The sequence below is a fragment of the Sinohyriopsis cumingii genome, chromosome 6, assembly GCF_028554795.1.
Source record: "Sinohyriopsis cumingii isolate HCF-2022 chromosome 6, ASM2855479v2, whole genome shotgun sequence".
Lineage (NCBI taxonomy): Eukaryota > Metazoa > Mollusca > Bivalvia > Unionida > Unionidae > Sinohyriopsis > Sinohyriopsis cumingii.
Window position 1 is genome coordinate 135,795,922 of NC_142966.1, and position 14,167 is coordinate 135,810,088.

General features: G+C 36.4%; 1 long non-coding RNA gene across 1 annotated transcript; it reads right to left on the reverse strand.

Moving 5' to 3' along the window:
- Window positions 1–3,594: 3,594 nt before the first annotated feature.
- Window positions 3,595–13,963, reverse strand: LOC149798059 (uncharacterized). The gene is made up of 3 exons (XR_016421951.1): window positions 13,860–13,963; window positions 12,954–13,011; window positions 3,595–6,346 (listed from the first exon to the last, which is right to left on the reverse strand). It is a non-coding gene; the product is annotated as an uncharacterized LOC149798059 (long non-coding RNA).
- Window positions 13,964–14,167: the final 204 nt, after the last annotated feature.

A 14,167-nucleotide genomic window follows, 5' to 3' on the forward strand; every position in this document is an offset into this window, starting at 1 on the left:
TCTTTGACTTCTCTCTATCCCTCACCTTAAAATCAACTCTATAGTATTCCGACCCAACAAAAATCGTAGGATTATTTTTCTATCACGTGCACGCTTGAACCATATAAAGCGAGGCGTTTGCAGTCTGACCATGCATTGTTGACTGGTTCACCTACGAAGATGCCTTCTAATTTAGCTAAGCTAAACGAAGCCTACGTGCATAAACACACACACCATTACTGATATATGTGTGTGAGCGTGTTTGTGTGTGTATTGAATGTTTGTATGCGTTCGCGTACATTTGTGCGGATATTATATTTAGGTTTATTTTTTCTTCTTCCCTCTGTGGTGTGTGTGTATATTTGTGTGTGTGTGTGTGTATGTGTGTGCGTGTGTGTGTGTATTTTTGTGTTTGTATGCGTTCGCGTACGTTTGTGTTGATAGTAGAGTGTTTTTTCTCCTTTCCCTTCTGTATGGATATTAGAGAGTGTGGTTGTATGCGTTCGCGTACATTTGTGTGGATAGCAGATATTGTGTTTGCATGCGTGCGCGTACGTTTGTGTTGATACTAGATACTGGGATTTTATAGTTAATATTGGGGTATTTTTGATAGTAAATATTATATTTTTACCCTTCCTTTCTGTGTGGATAGTAGAGTGTGTGTTTGTATGCGTGCGCGTACTTTTGTGTGGATAGTATATTTTGGTTTTTTTATACTTCTTCCCTTGTGTGGATTGTAATTTTGGGGTGTATTTTCCTTCCATTCTGTGCGGATAGTATAATTGGGGTTTGTATGCGTTCGCGTACTTTGTGTGGATAGTGGATATTGTGTTTGTATGCATTCGCGTTCGTTTGTGTGGATATTATATTTGTTGTTTTTTTTCTTTATCTTCCCTCTGTGAGGATAATATATTATGGGTTTGTTTTTTCTTCTTCCCTCTGTGATGCGTGCGTGTGTGTGTTTGTATGTATCCGTTCGCGGACTTTTGTGTGGATAGTAGAGTGTGTGGTTGTATGCGTTCGCGTACGTTTGGCTGGATAGTATATTTGGTTTTGTTTTCTTCTTCCCGTGTGTGGATATTATTTTGGGGTTTGTATGCGTTCGCGAACGTTTGCATGGATAGTATAGTTTTGGTTTTTTTTCCCTCTTCCCTCTGTGTGGATAGTATATTTTGGGTTTGCATAAAAATAGAAGAAACCCAAAGGCCCTTTGCAAGGACCACTCATATGCCTAGAAAACATTTGCTTTATTGCCTAATTTTTTTTAGTGGGTTGTATAGTTGTTTGTGTGATAGATTGATGTTCATCAATCTATGTGTATGTGTTATATATGTCTATGGCTCTAGTGCATTTGTCTCTACCTAGACCAGTGTTCCGCCCAACTGAGGTCAACCCTTTGCTACATTGTTACCAATCTCCAGTACCATGATGTGGCCTCACCTGTTCCATTCATATTGTCCCTATACTAAATTGGCCCTATTCACTACTTATATGGCATGTGAAGAAATACTGGTTAGGAAACATCCCACATACGGATCATCCAGGTTACAAAACGACTTGCGCTCTTTTCAAGAATGGAAAAGATTTGAACAGAACTTTAAGAAAATAACTATCAGGCAACACGCAGGTGGCATATGAGAAAAACAATTTATCAGTGGTGACAAATTATACTGTGGATGTTGAATATGTAGCTCTTTAAACACAAATCAAGAAAAATGAACTATTCGTCATTCACGTCTATTTTCCCAAGTATTTAGTTGGTATAGTATTTTGATAGTAATGTACATTGTTACGTGTCACATAACAGATTCATACTGACCAATTAAATATTGCATGAGCTTTTACATCTTATATGGTCATTTCTTTAATGCGTTAAAATGGCTCTTGAATTGTATACAAATACAAAGTGTTCCTAAATTCAATATATATCACTATAGTAACAATTGTGGACATTTTCAATGCTAATTTTTTTTACTTTATTTTTATTATTTTACCAGAGTATACATATTTTACGTGTAAACAGTTTTAAAAAAGTTAATAGCACATGGTCTAACATAAAAATGAAGTTTAAAAAGCTAAGAACTTTCTCTTGGACAAATTGGACAGACGGCCAAATAGTGACATTCATTACCAATTTATTTTTAATCACCAAGGTTAAGCGTTAAATTATAACGTGTTATATTCTTCTAAATATCCAATACCTACTGTGATTACTGGTTCAGACTTTGAACCCTTCACTTGCTGTGATTACTTTTTCAGACTTTGAACCCAATACCTAATGTGATTACTGGTTCAGACTTTGAACCCAATACCTAATGTTATTACTTGTTCAGACTTTGAACCCAATACCTACTGTGATTACTGGTTCAGACTTTGAACCATTCACTTGCTGTGATTACTACTTCATACTTTGAACTCATTACTTGTTGTGATTACTTTTTCAGACTTTGAACCCAATACCTGCTGTGATTACTTTTACAGACTTTGAATCCAATACCTTGTGTGATTATTTTTTCAGATTTGGAACCCAATGCCTACTGTGATTACTGGTTTAGACTTTGAACCCAATACCTACTGTTATTACTTTTTCCGACTTTGAGCCCAATGCGTACTGTGATTACTTGTTCAGATTTGAACCCGATACGTAATGTGGTTACTTGTTCAGACTTCGAACAGAGGTATATATGTGTTTCGATCCAGAGCTAATAAAGCATTTGTAACATCAGTTTCTGTTTGAAAGGAAATATAATTCTTAGCTTTGGATGAAATGACGACTGTTGCATTTCGTTCTTGAATGTACAAGTCGGTTAGGGTTTGGACAATCATACATTGTTTAGCTGATAAAATATATGAATTCTTTCACATAAGTCATAGTTTTGAAGCATTCATTCCAGTTGTAATTGTGATCACTTTTCACCGTTATACATTATATGATCTAATTTTGTTTCGAAAAATGTTAGAGGTTTTTCTAGATTGATTTTTGAGATAAAAATACTGCGTTGAGAGATTTAAGGGAAACATTGATTGACCTTACACAGAGTATTAAATGCAGCATATCAATATGGTTACCGTTTCTGAGTGTGAGAATCTACTCAGTTTGAAGCCGAGACAAAACCGAATAGTGGATGATCAAGTTTAGTTGATTCTCGTCATAGCTGCATTTAAGATATGTATTTCAGAAGATTACAAGAAGTGTCTCTATTTTATTTAATAGTATATAATATTTAAGGCACAGTGTGTGTGTGTATGTGTGTGTGTGTGATTAGGATTTGTAACGTAGCTTTAAAAAAATTTCAGTCATGTTGCTACGATTTCTGCATTGTGGTAGTTTATAGTGATGTCTAGCACTAAGGTATCATGCCGCAGACACGTAGCATGATGTCCCACCCAGTCACATTATCCTGACACCAGGCCGACCAGTTCTACCACTAACCTCTTTATGCTGAGCGCCTAGCGAGGCAGCGGTTAGTACCATTTTTATAAGTCTTTGGTATGACTCGGTGGGGGTTTGAACCGATGACCTCCCGCTTCCGAGGCGGACGCTCTAACCACTAGGCCGCCGGAATGGTCTTAAGGCACAAGAACAAAGATTTTGTTTAATATATAAGTTTAGGCTTTCTGGTGATAGAATACTAGTTTAATAACGAGACGTCAGATGAAAGAAGTAAACAAAGTGACATGTGTAAAAAACATGACAAAAGTATCAAACAAAAAAACAACAACATGATATCACAGATTATTTAAGTATTTAAATTAAAACCAAAATCTCTGAATATGGACGTAGTTACACAAATCTCTTTTTAGCTACACACTTTTGGAATAAATAAATTAACTTTTCACAAGTTTGATGGAGATGTTAGATGCCTCTGATAATAATAAACAAACAAAAGCACACAAAAAATAATATAAAAAAATTATAATAAAAATATACAAAAGGAAACAAAACAACTAAACTTGATATTATGCATGAACAATCCTTTGGATGCAAAACCGAGATACATTCCGGTTGTTTAGTTCTATTGGTCTTAGGCCAGAAGAGCTAATGACTGACATGTTACTTATCATTTGTCTTTCATCAATCTGTCCGTTAGCGCAAGTTTGTTGTTGCTACCACTTACGAACTACTTCAATGATTTGCATGAAAGACACGTTTATGCATCTTTCTAACTGGTGTTAAATGAAAACTGATATTCAACGACCAACAGTAAAAGTTTTGCTATGGTAAGTCATATTCACTTGTCGATTTCACCACAATAAATTTTGCAATACATAGTTGGCCCTAAATGAAAATGGTGCCTCTTGGTTACCCAATACATACATACATACATACATACATGCATGCATGCATGCATGCATGCAGGCAGGCACACACACACACGCACACACACATCATACATACATACATACATACATACATACATTCGATATTCAAGTATATCTTAGAAGTTTATTTCCGCTTCTGAAGATTTTGTTGGTGATTAACATCGCTTATTTTATGCGTGAAACTTGTAAGACAGCGCATAATTTGATTTAAAAAACGCTTGTCTTAAATGATATTGTTTAACTGACAATTTTCCCGCACAATTGTTTTAAACTTTCCCAATAATGTATTTAAATAAATGATTATTGAGATTTTTATTATGTCTTGCAATCAGTATTCCTCTAGTACTACTTTGTGTACCCGTCCATTTGTGTACTTAATTTTTTGTCATGTTCTTAGTATAGAATTATCTATCAACAGAACTGCGTAATCCTACAATCCTACAGGTCAAATGAAAATTCAATACCATCAAATATTCTGCGTGTTTCATTAAAGAATTTAAGAGATGTGTTAAATTTTGACAACATAATTGTTATCATAGGTTACACTTCCAGTCCCATACATCAAACTTATCAGGTACTTATTAAATGGTATGGACTTGGTGTGAATATAAAGATACGTCTTATTTTCTTACTTTCCTACTTACGTGTTATTATCACATTTTACCTGCATCCATCTAAACAGAGTCGTATAGTATATAACTTGCGCATTTTCGGCCAGTTTTTCATTTGACATCATTAACACAAGCCCATTGTTTATTAATAATGACACACCATTAACTTTAGTGCAGTCATTTAGTTCAACGACCAAGCTAATAAAGTATTACAGTAAACAAACTACTATGTTTAACGGATAAACCCAATGGTTATCGTGACAAAAAAAACATCATGGATTCAGCAGTGAGTAAAAGGAAAATATTACGATCGAGGTTAGAGGAAGACGTAACACGTCATTTTGTTACAGCCAATACGAATATATCCACCACGCATTTTAGGCACATTTGGTAAATACTGAATGAGACAAAAGGAGAATTATTAATGTATGATCTTAAATTTAGAAAGAAAAGGTTTAAACTACACTGATTCTGTATAACACATGTGAACAAGTACAAATGAAGCCTTGTGATAGGCAACTGCCGATGGCAGAGTGGATTAGAGGGTTGATCAAGTTTGAACAGTTTAATAGCCTGCAGTTATGAGTTTCAATCCTAACAGCAGAACTGTGCGAGTTCAGAGATAAAAAATAAAATAAAAACAATACTACAGCAGCAAGACCAACAAAACTACTTGGTTCTTACACTTGCGTAGCCGTGAGATAAAATATGCACAGTCTATTGGATAACTTTCGGAAAATAAATTACAACATAAACGGAAGTCTCAACTAGAATATAGCCGTATCATGCAAAACAGCAGCGACGAGCCTGGCCCCAAAAATATAACCTATAGCTAGCTACAAAATGTACATTATAAATTATGTTTTATATACTAATATCTCTGGTGCGAAATATGTATTTTTGCCCAATAATGCTATATTTAATAAACAAGACTTCATTATTTACTGCCAAACCTCCACCCGAAATTTCTTGTCATTAGCTCTGGAACAGGTTTGGATTTATTTTCAAACACCGTTAGGATATAAACATTCGACATGTTTCATAATGTGGCCAAAATTTCTATTTTGTCTCCAACAAATGTACATATTTTCAGCGCAAATCCCACTGGAACTTATTTTTGAAAATGATTATCTTAATTAAAAGGGACCAGGCAGTTGATGTTTAGAATAGCATGACGGTTACAAACGCAAAGCTTGCAGACAGAAGGTACAAAGATCTCGATGGCACACCATCACACGCGCCTTTTGATAGTGCTACAGTTGTGTTTGAAGTTGTTCCAGTGGTGGCTTGGGCTGTGGAGGGTGTAATCGAAGTGGATGCAGCAGCACTTGTTGCTACCTGGGATGTTGAAGACGTGGACGCTGTTGCATTCGTCATTGCGGTAGATACTGAAGTAGTGGAGTTTGATTTTGAAGTAATGATCAAAAGAAGCACTGAAAAATAGAGTTATTTTTGTGGTTAGTTTGAGTAGTTTTAATTTGGTTTTTAGAATTAATCTTATTTGTATTGTAACAGTTGTACACATGATGCGCTTTTATACCATAATTATTTTTTTGAGGAAAGGAAACAAACACACGTTATGAGAGAAAATTTAGACTGGTTTTACTTAGCGCTGCCTCTCTCTCCGTTCATTTCATTTTCCGTCTTCTCTAGGGTTAGACGGGTTCTCTCCGAGATAATTCCAATCTCCAATGTTGTCAATTGATAGTGCATGACTAATTGACCAATCACAACTTGATATAATAAATAAATAAATAAATAAATAAATAAATAAATAAAGCTTCAGATATTAGGAAATCATTTTTAAACTGACACTTCGATTTAATGAGATCGCGGACATGTCCTCGTATTTGGACATTGTATTGACTTGCATGTAGTGAGCTGCGTCATTTAGTCGCAAAAGAGAGAAGATATTCAATTCATATTTGTTGATACATTTTATTTTTAGAAGTGTATTTCGGCTAACTGAGTGAAAATCAATGAAAGTTAAAATTCTTTAATGACGTGGCGTTAAATCGTCAGGGTTATGGAGTGATTGTTATGCGGAACGTAAAGATTGTACTAACTGAAATGGCTACAATACATTGTACCACCCGTTTAAGCCTACCATTTGACCAATTGTCTGTATCAAGAAATAACGTAGTCGACGAGACGCCATGGAACCTTATATTCCACGCATGTGATTTTCACAAAGGATGGTCATCAGTCTACCGCTAAGATTAGGAAAGTGTAAACTTCAGGATTCATACATTTTTTTTTATAACTATGGTAGGTTTAACACAAATTTATCATTTAAATTATTATTATTATTATTATTATTAATTTATTTTCATTTTGGAAGCTACCGGTTATCCACGGTTGGACGATTTTTAAAAATGTCTTTTATGTAATATTATTGTCTGTTTCTTTTCGTGTCACTCAAAATATACGTGTGTTCCATTATTTTCTTGTTCTTCTGTAGATACGTGTTTGAAATATTCTGTTTTAATCATAGTGTACCTGGTTGCTATTGATTTACAATCAGCAGGTCGTAATGTATCTTCTCCCCTTCTAATTATGTTTATGTATTTTTTTCCCTTGTAAACGTGCTTCTAAAATGCATGCTGTACGTTGCAGTTTGCCTCTTATTTATTGTAATTATGTTCGTATGCACAATGTCAGGCTTTTTCATGCAAAATAAATTAGTCGGTTTTATATATCTTGTAATTTTAAACGTTATTTGGAATCGGTGTTTTTAAAAATTTATAATTAGTTAATTCTTCATGTGTGATAAAATAAATATTTACATCATGCATGTGCAACCTGTGGCCCGCGAGCCAGATCCGGACCCTGACTTGGTTTTATTCGCTTATTTACATCAGGAAGTTACACATGCCAAATTTATATTAATATGTATTTCCCGTTGTATGACAAGCTCGCATTTGCACGTCATGTGGGTAATCTGATTCCCAATTAATATGAGATTAAATAAAAGATCACAATTATTATCAAATATAATCAGGAGTGTAACCAAGCTCCCTATTTTCGACTTAATTAAATCAATCTCGGTATGTGGGGGCGTGTTAGATCACAAGGCCTTGTAGGTCAGTAGGATATTGCTTTGGCTCCAGTATCGCATTACCTTGTTTTGTATCAAATCTTTCTTCCTATACAAGACAACATCCATAAACGAATTTGCTTGAATTTATTTGAAAAGTTAAATATTCTATCATACTCGAATAATTTAATAATTTGTTTCCTTCCTTGTGCTCTCTCTCTCTTTTTCTCTCATGATAGTTCTAATTACAATTAATAATATGAATGAATATTGTTGTTTGAATTGATAATTAGTTGCCGTAAACAATAAAGCCCTAATTATTGGATTAAAAATATGTATTTACATTTAGAAATCTATTAACGGAAAGAAAGAAGGAGGAATACATTAATGTGAACCGACACAACCCATCGAGAAAAAAATGTACATCACGTTCTTTTTTCTTCGCACCTGCACATCATGGTATAAGTATTTGAAAAAGATGGAATCAGTGGCGCCGGCAGAATTTTTCATTTTTTATTTTTTTTTACTATTTTGGGGTGGAAGGGATAAGCATATAGTGGTCAGCTGTAAAGTTTTACGGATGTAGGATAAAACATGTTTAGAGGTGAGGGTGAGTGGGTGCGTTCCCTCCCCTATATGGGGCGCCCATGATGGAATCTATTTGTGGAAAATTTCTGAAAACAATCTGTATGAAATGCTTTTCTGTATAATGTATATAAAAGACGAATCGAAATATTATTATTATCGTGTGCAGTGCGTGCTCAGCCATTTAACAACGTCATCATCAGCAAGGTACAGAGCTTGCAGTCCACAGAAGAACCTTGCCAGTGGACAGTTGTTCACAATGTGTGACATGGTCTGAAGAGCTCCAAAGCAACAAGAAGAGTTAGTGGCCTGACCCAATGCGACAAAGTTGACTGCACAACGACCCTGTCCTGTCCGAAAACGGTTCAGTGTGGTCCACAGATGACGTGGAAGGTTGAAGCCAAGAGGGCAGACAGATGGCTCAGCTACAAGGGAGCGGTTTGCATCCGTTGAAGACCACTCGACACTCCATGCCGAAATAGCTCCCATATTCTTCGCAAAGGATCTAACCAGATTGGGCGTCTCGAAGTCAAGAGGACTGCTGGATGTGAGGTGATGTCCATGTACAGTGGAAGTTTCACACTGGCATAGACCTTAGTCAACCCTTTTGTGGTTGCTTCCTGACGAAGCAGCTGTGGAGGAGGAATGTTGCTGAGTACCGGCATCCGTCGTAAAGGAGTAGGACGCAGTGTTCCAGAGATTATGCGCATTGTTTTGTTGAGCTGGACATCAATTAACTTAGAGTGGGATTGTCGAGCCAGACAGGACGCAATACTTGGCTGTCGATTAACAAAGGGCCAGTGCACTAGCGCCCCAAGTTGAGCCAGGCAATTTGCGGAGTAGGTTGTTTCGAGTGCTAAGTTTTGCTGCAGTTTTCTTCAGGTGATTGTAGAATGTCAGTGATCTGTCCAGTTTCACACCGAGGTATGTTGGTGTCGGGTCGTGTTTTATTTGTTGATCACTGATTCGCTCACGGTTCGCATTTGCATTGTTAAGGTGGAAGACGCTGGATACTGTATTTTTTGCGCTTGGCTGCAGACGGCATTTCTTGATCAGTACACCCTCAAGCTCAGCAAATGAGCGACTTTGGGTTTCGAGAGCAATGTCACCTGTATACATGAACTTGCGCGACTGTGTTACAGGTAAGTCATTGATATAGACATTAAATAAACCTGGAGGAAGAACAGATCCTTGATACGAATGCTACGATGGCACAGTACCAATAACTTATCTTTAGTTTTAAAAAATGTTCAAGAAATGATCTTGACACAAGGGAAGAGGGCATACAAGTATGTCATCGCATTTATTATATGAATACATTATAAGGACTCGATTTAGACTTGTCCTTTGCAGAAAAAAAAAGAAAATACAAACAGAACACAAGCTTAGTTACAACATGAAGACTTTGTTCCACAGGATTCCATTTGACTGATACTCTCTCACATATATTTTGTAAACCGTACATTCTCAAACCTTTGAATTTACGATATTGACGGTCAAATATTAGATAACATTTGACTTTATTGTAGATTGACGCTTAAAACGTAAACAAACAACAATTTCGATAGCAAAGTACACCAAGCCAAGCTGTCGATAAAACGGATAAGAAATCTGCCTGTCAGTCTGGTCCAACCGCCAGGGCTTTGCCGCCACCCCACCTCCACCCCTTTGATCGGCACCAGATCAGTAAAGGAAAGTTCAAATGAGTTCATGCTGCTCGATGAAAAGGAACTTGGAAATGTTTCAGCCGGGAATACAACACCTCAAGTCATGTCGCTACCTGTATTGATCGTTTAAATTGTGTACGATGTGCACCAGGCTCGCTTACCGAAAGTCTTATCTTCGTACAAAATTTGCAGTTGGGTATCCATTACAAAGCAATTGGGGGGTGGGGTGGGATGGGGCGGCGAGTGGTTTCAGTGGTATAAAGAGCTCATCGTTACAGATCACTGCCATCTCACCTCTGTCTGCGTGGGTCTTAGATTTGGCCAATCTGGGTATGTGAGAAAGCTCGCCAGTAGCTTCTCTTGGGTCGGTTGTTCTTTCCTGGGTTGTCGCGGGTTCATTCTCCACCATTTATACTGGCCGCCATGTACAGCCTATCCTGTGCTGAAAAATGGCGTTAAACCCTACAACAACAACAACAATAACAACATAGCAATGGAAACCAAAGCGGTGTCGGGTGACACAGACTACATTCATCAGACGTCATAGCGTAAACAAGACACATGAACGTGTAACGCTAACTACTATATTATTTCTGAAGTGTTTTTCTGATCATTGGCGGAAAGGCCAGTTTATTTCCTATTGTCATTAAGCATATTCTCTAAGCCTCGCTTTAAATCAATGAGACAATGCGATTGTCACGGAATGGTGTAAATGTTGTTAATTAAATACATGTACTCGGGTTTCGTTTCTTTTTCTCTGTACAACGATACCCGAGGGTGATTATAATATGGTCTATGTATTTCGAAATCGTGAGTACGATTCGTCCTGTGCCACACGTGCAAGGTGCCTTTGATAAAGAATAACGAAAATTCTAAAGGTATGAATACGTTACTACATGTAAAGGACCTTTACAATACTAATGGTTTTGTCAGCAAGCGGCCTGCTTAAAGGATTCGCACAACTCCAGCTGTAGGGGTAGGTAACGTTTTGGGGTTTAAGTGATAACTAGTGTATTACCATATTTGCCTTTGCATGTTTGTTATAGTTTTCTTTACATACCATAATGCGTGCATTTTTTATTCTTGTTGCGACGTAGTGCAGGACTTATATTGGTAATGTAAAGCTACATTTTTTAAAAGAATTGTTTACTATTGTCTTATCAAGCAGGGTTAGGTTTACTATTGAACCTCTGTTTTGTAATTGCCATTATAATCTTTTTAACTTACCATGTATAACGTCCTTACGTTATGTCTGTATCAAGTTTAGTACACTGTATCGGGTATATTTTCAGCTGAGTTTTTGATGGTAGGAATATCCGGGGTGTCCGGTGTTGTCAGAGGGTAGAAACGTCCGTGTGTCCGGTGCGTTTAAGGTGCCGGAGCGTCTAATGTCTAGCGTCCGGAATGTCAAGAGTGACTAAGGTGACCCAGCTGTAGAGCCGTCAAAGGACCAGGGGGACCAGAGGGTCTAATATTTCAAGTGTCCGGAGGGTCTAATGTTTCAAGTGATCATAGTTATCCGAGGGTCCGGAGTCTATATTGGTTGTGAAATTGATTCGGAGGAGCTGTGGAGCGGATATGGTGCACGGGTGACGGAGTGCATCTCCACACATGTATTTTTAGCTGTATGCTAATTTTGGGTTAGTAAGACCCAGTGTATTATTCAGGACTGGAAGGATAGATTGTATATCCGTTCTTGTTTAGTGACATAATTTCGCTACCTGAGCGAATACATTTTTTTTACTATGTGTAAACGCTTACATTGTTTACTATTTGAGTGAACTATATTCATCTTTCCATTACTGAATCATTTGTGAAATCATTTATCCTGTGTTTTAGGGTTACTGACCTAAATTTATTTGTACATTTTTTCCATCTTTGAAACTGTGCGTTTATTGTTAAATAGATCCAATATTTGGATTATAAATACGCACACATCTTCATCATCCACTACTCATATAAATCGCCACATTAAACCATATATCTGTGTCGTCAAAACGTGTTCTGTTGTTAATCCGAAATATCCCACCCGGTTATCTTGTTACAGCGATAAGTGGTTGACCATCGAATGTTGCAATAAAAACAGTATTTTTGTATATTTCTCCATCATAAAAAAAATAATATTTAACACTGATTTGTAGTCTAAAATGAATGTTTACCCTTAACAAACATTTAATGGCAAGTTGTTTTAAAAGCAATTTGCCGTAGTCAAAATCTCTTTGGCTGTCTCTCTCTCTCTGTCTCACATACAGTTAGTAAAAAGGTTTAAGTGAAAGAATTAAAATCTACAACTGCAAAAATAAAAAGATAAAAGCATAATTAATAACATAAGAACAAATGAAGTCCACTATGTAACCTTCTCAGAATGTGGTGTATTTTCCACAGTCCGGACGGTGAATTCTTTTTTGTTTGCAATACTCTGTGTATTTATCAAGCAATGACAGGTATGTTACAGTCTTACGGCAAAAGCAAACTGTCTATTTTAATCCGACTCTGTACAAATATTTATACACCCACCTAGTTAGATTATAAAATATCGACAGCATTAGGAAACTGTACATTATTTTCTTGTAAACAAAACTTTGCTTTGTTAATAAATGATTATTGTCTCCACGCTTTAATTATCCCGTGTCTATAGATTATCGAGATGCATTGTGTGATTTATATTTTAAATAGGATATTTTAGTCTTTCAGTTAATTAGTTAATTGCTAAATTAATGATCTTTTAGTAAATAATTAATTAGTTGTTACCTATTACAAAGAGGGCATGTTTTACACCCCAATGCAGCTTGCCAGCAGAAGTCTCCATCTAGAATGACAAAAAATAAACATAGTTGAATAAAGTCGTAATGCCTATTAGATAAAATTAAAAATCTGACGATACTTATTTTTCCAGTTTGACTAAATCTAATAATTGTCAGATAAATAATCGCAGAAATAAAAACCGAGTGGCAAAACCAACTCAGCATTCAAGTTGTATAATTTATTTATTTTGCGTGAATTTTACAAGAAATTCATGGGCCCCCGGGTGGCTGAGTTGTCTAATGCGCTCTCCTTTACCGATCACTACCATCTTACCACTGGCAGGGTGGATTCGAGTCTTGGTCAATGTGGATATATGAGAAAGCTTGCCAGTAGCTTCATGTGGGTCAGTGGTTCTTGCTAGTGTTTTCCCGGGTTATTCCTCCACCAGTTACACTAGTTACCATGTGTAACCAATCGTGCACTGAAAAATGGCATTAAACAAAAACAACAGCAAAACAATAAGAAGTTCATGAGTGCGTTTGATGATCAAGAAGTTTGCGCTATTTGACTCGTCTTAGACATGAAGGAAAGATGCACATCTGAAGCAACATAGACTATTGGTTGGATAACCGCTGATCCTTGCATATACAGGCTTCGAGGAATGAATGTAGAGCCGTTGAGTAGCAAAGCAAGTGTCCATCAAAACGAGTACTGATAATAGTAGTAGTCGTATAAGATATAGAAGTAGTAGAGACAGCTGTATTATATTAGTAATACAGATGGCTGCAGCAGTAGTAGTAATTCTCAGTTATACCAGTTGTTAATGGAGAAGCAACAATAACTACATAAAAGACAGAATGGAAATCTTCATTTCAGTAGGGAAGGAGCATGAAAGAAAGTATGTTTACTTACTTTTTTCCCCTCTTGTCGAATTTAAAGCTTTATAAAATTATTCGAATATAAAATCTTTGTTTAATATTTTCTTTACCTGACTGAACGGAAATCTCGAGGTACCCAATTTATAAACCGAAATATTTAAGCAATAGACTGTATATTTGATATTTACTCGTCTGGTATTTGCCGATAAAAGAACCAATGGGATCGTTGATATCTGACTACATTAATCGTAAAAAATTGTCTCGACAGTGTTTACAACATTATCTCATTACTTTAACTTTTTTGATTGAACTTGTTGATAATTGTGCTCGATGTTCGCCTGC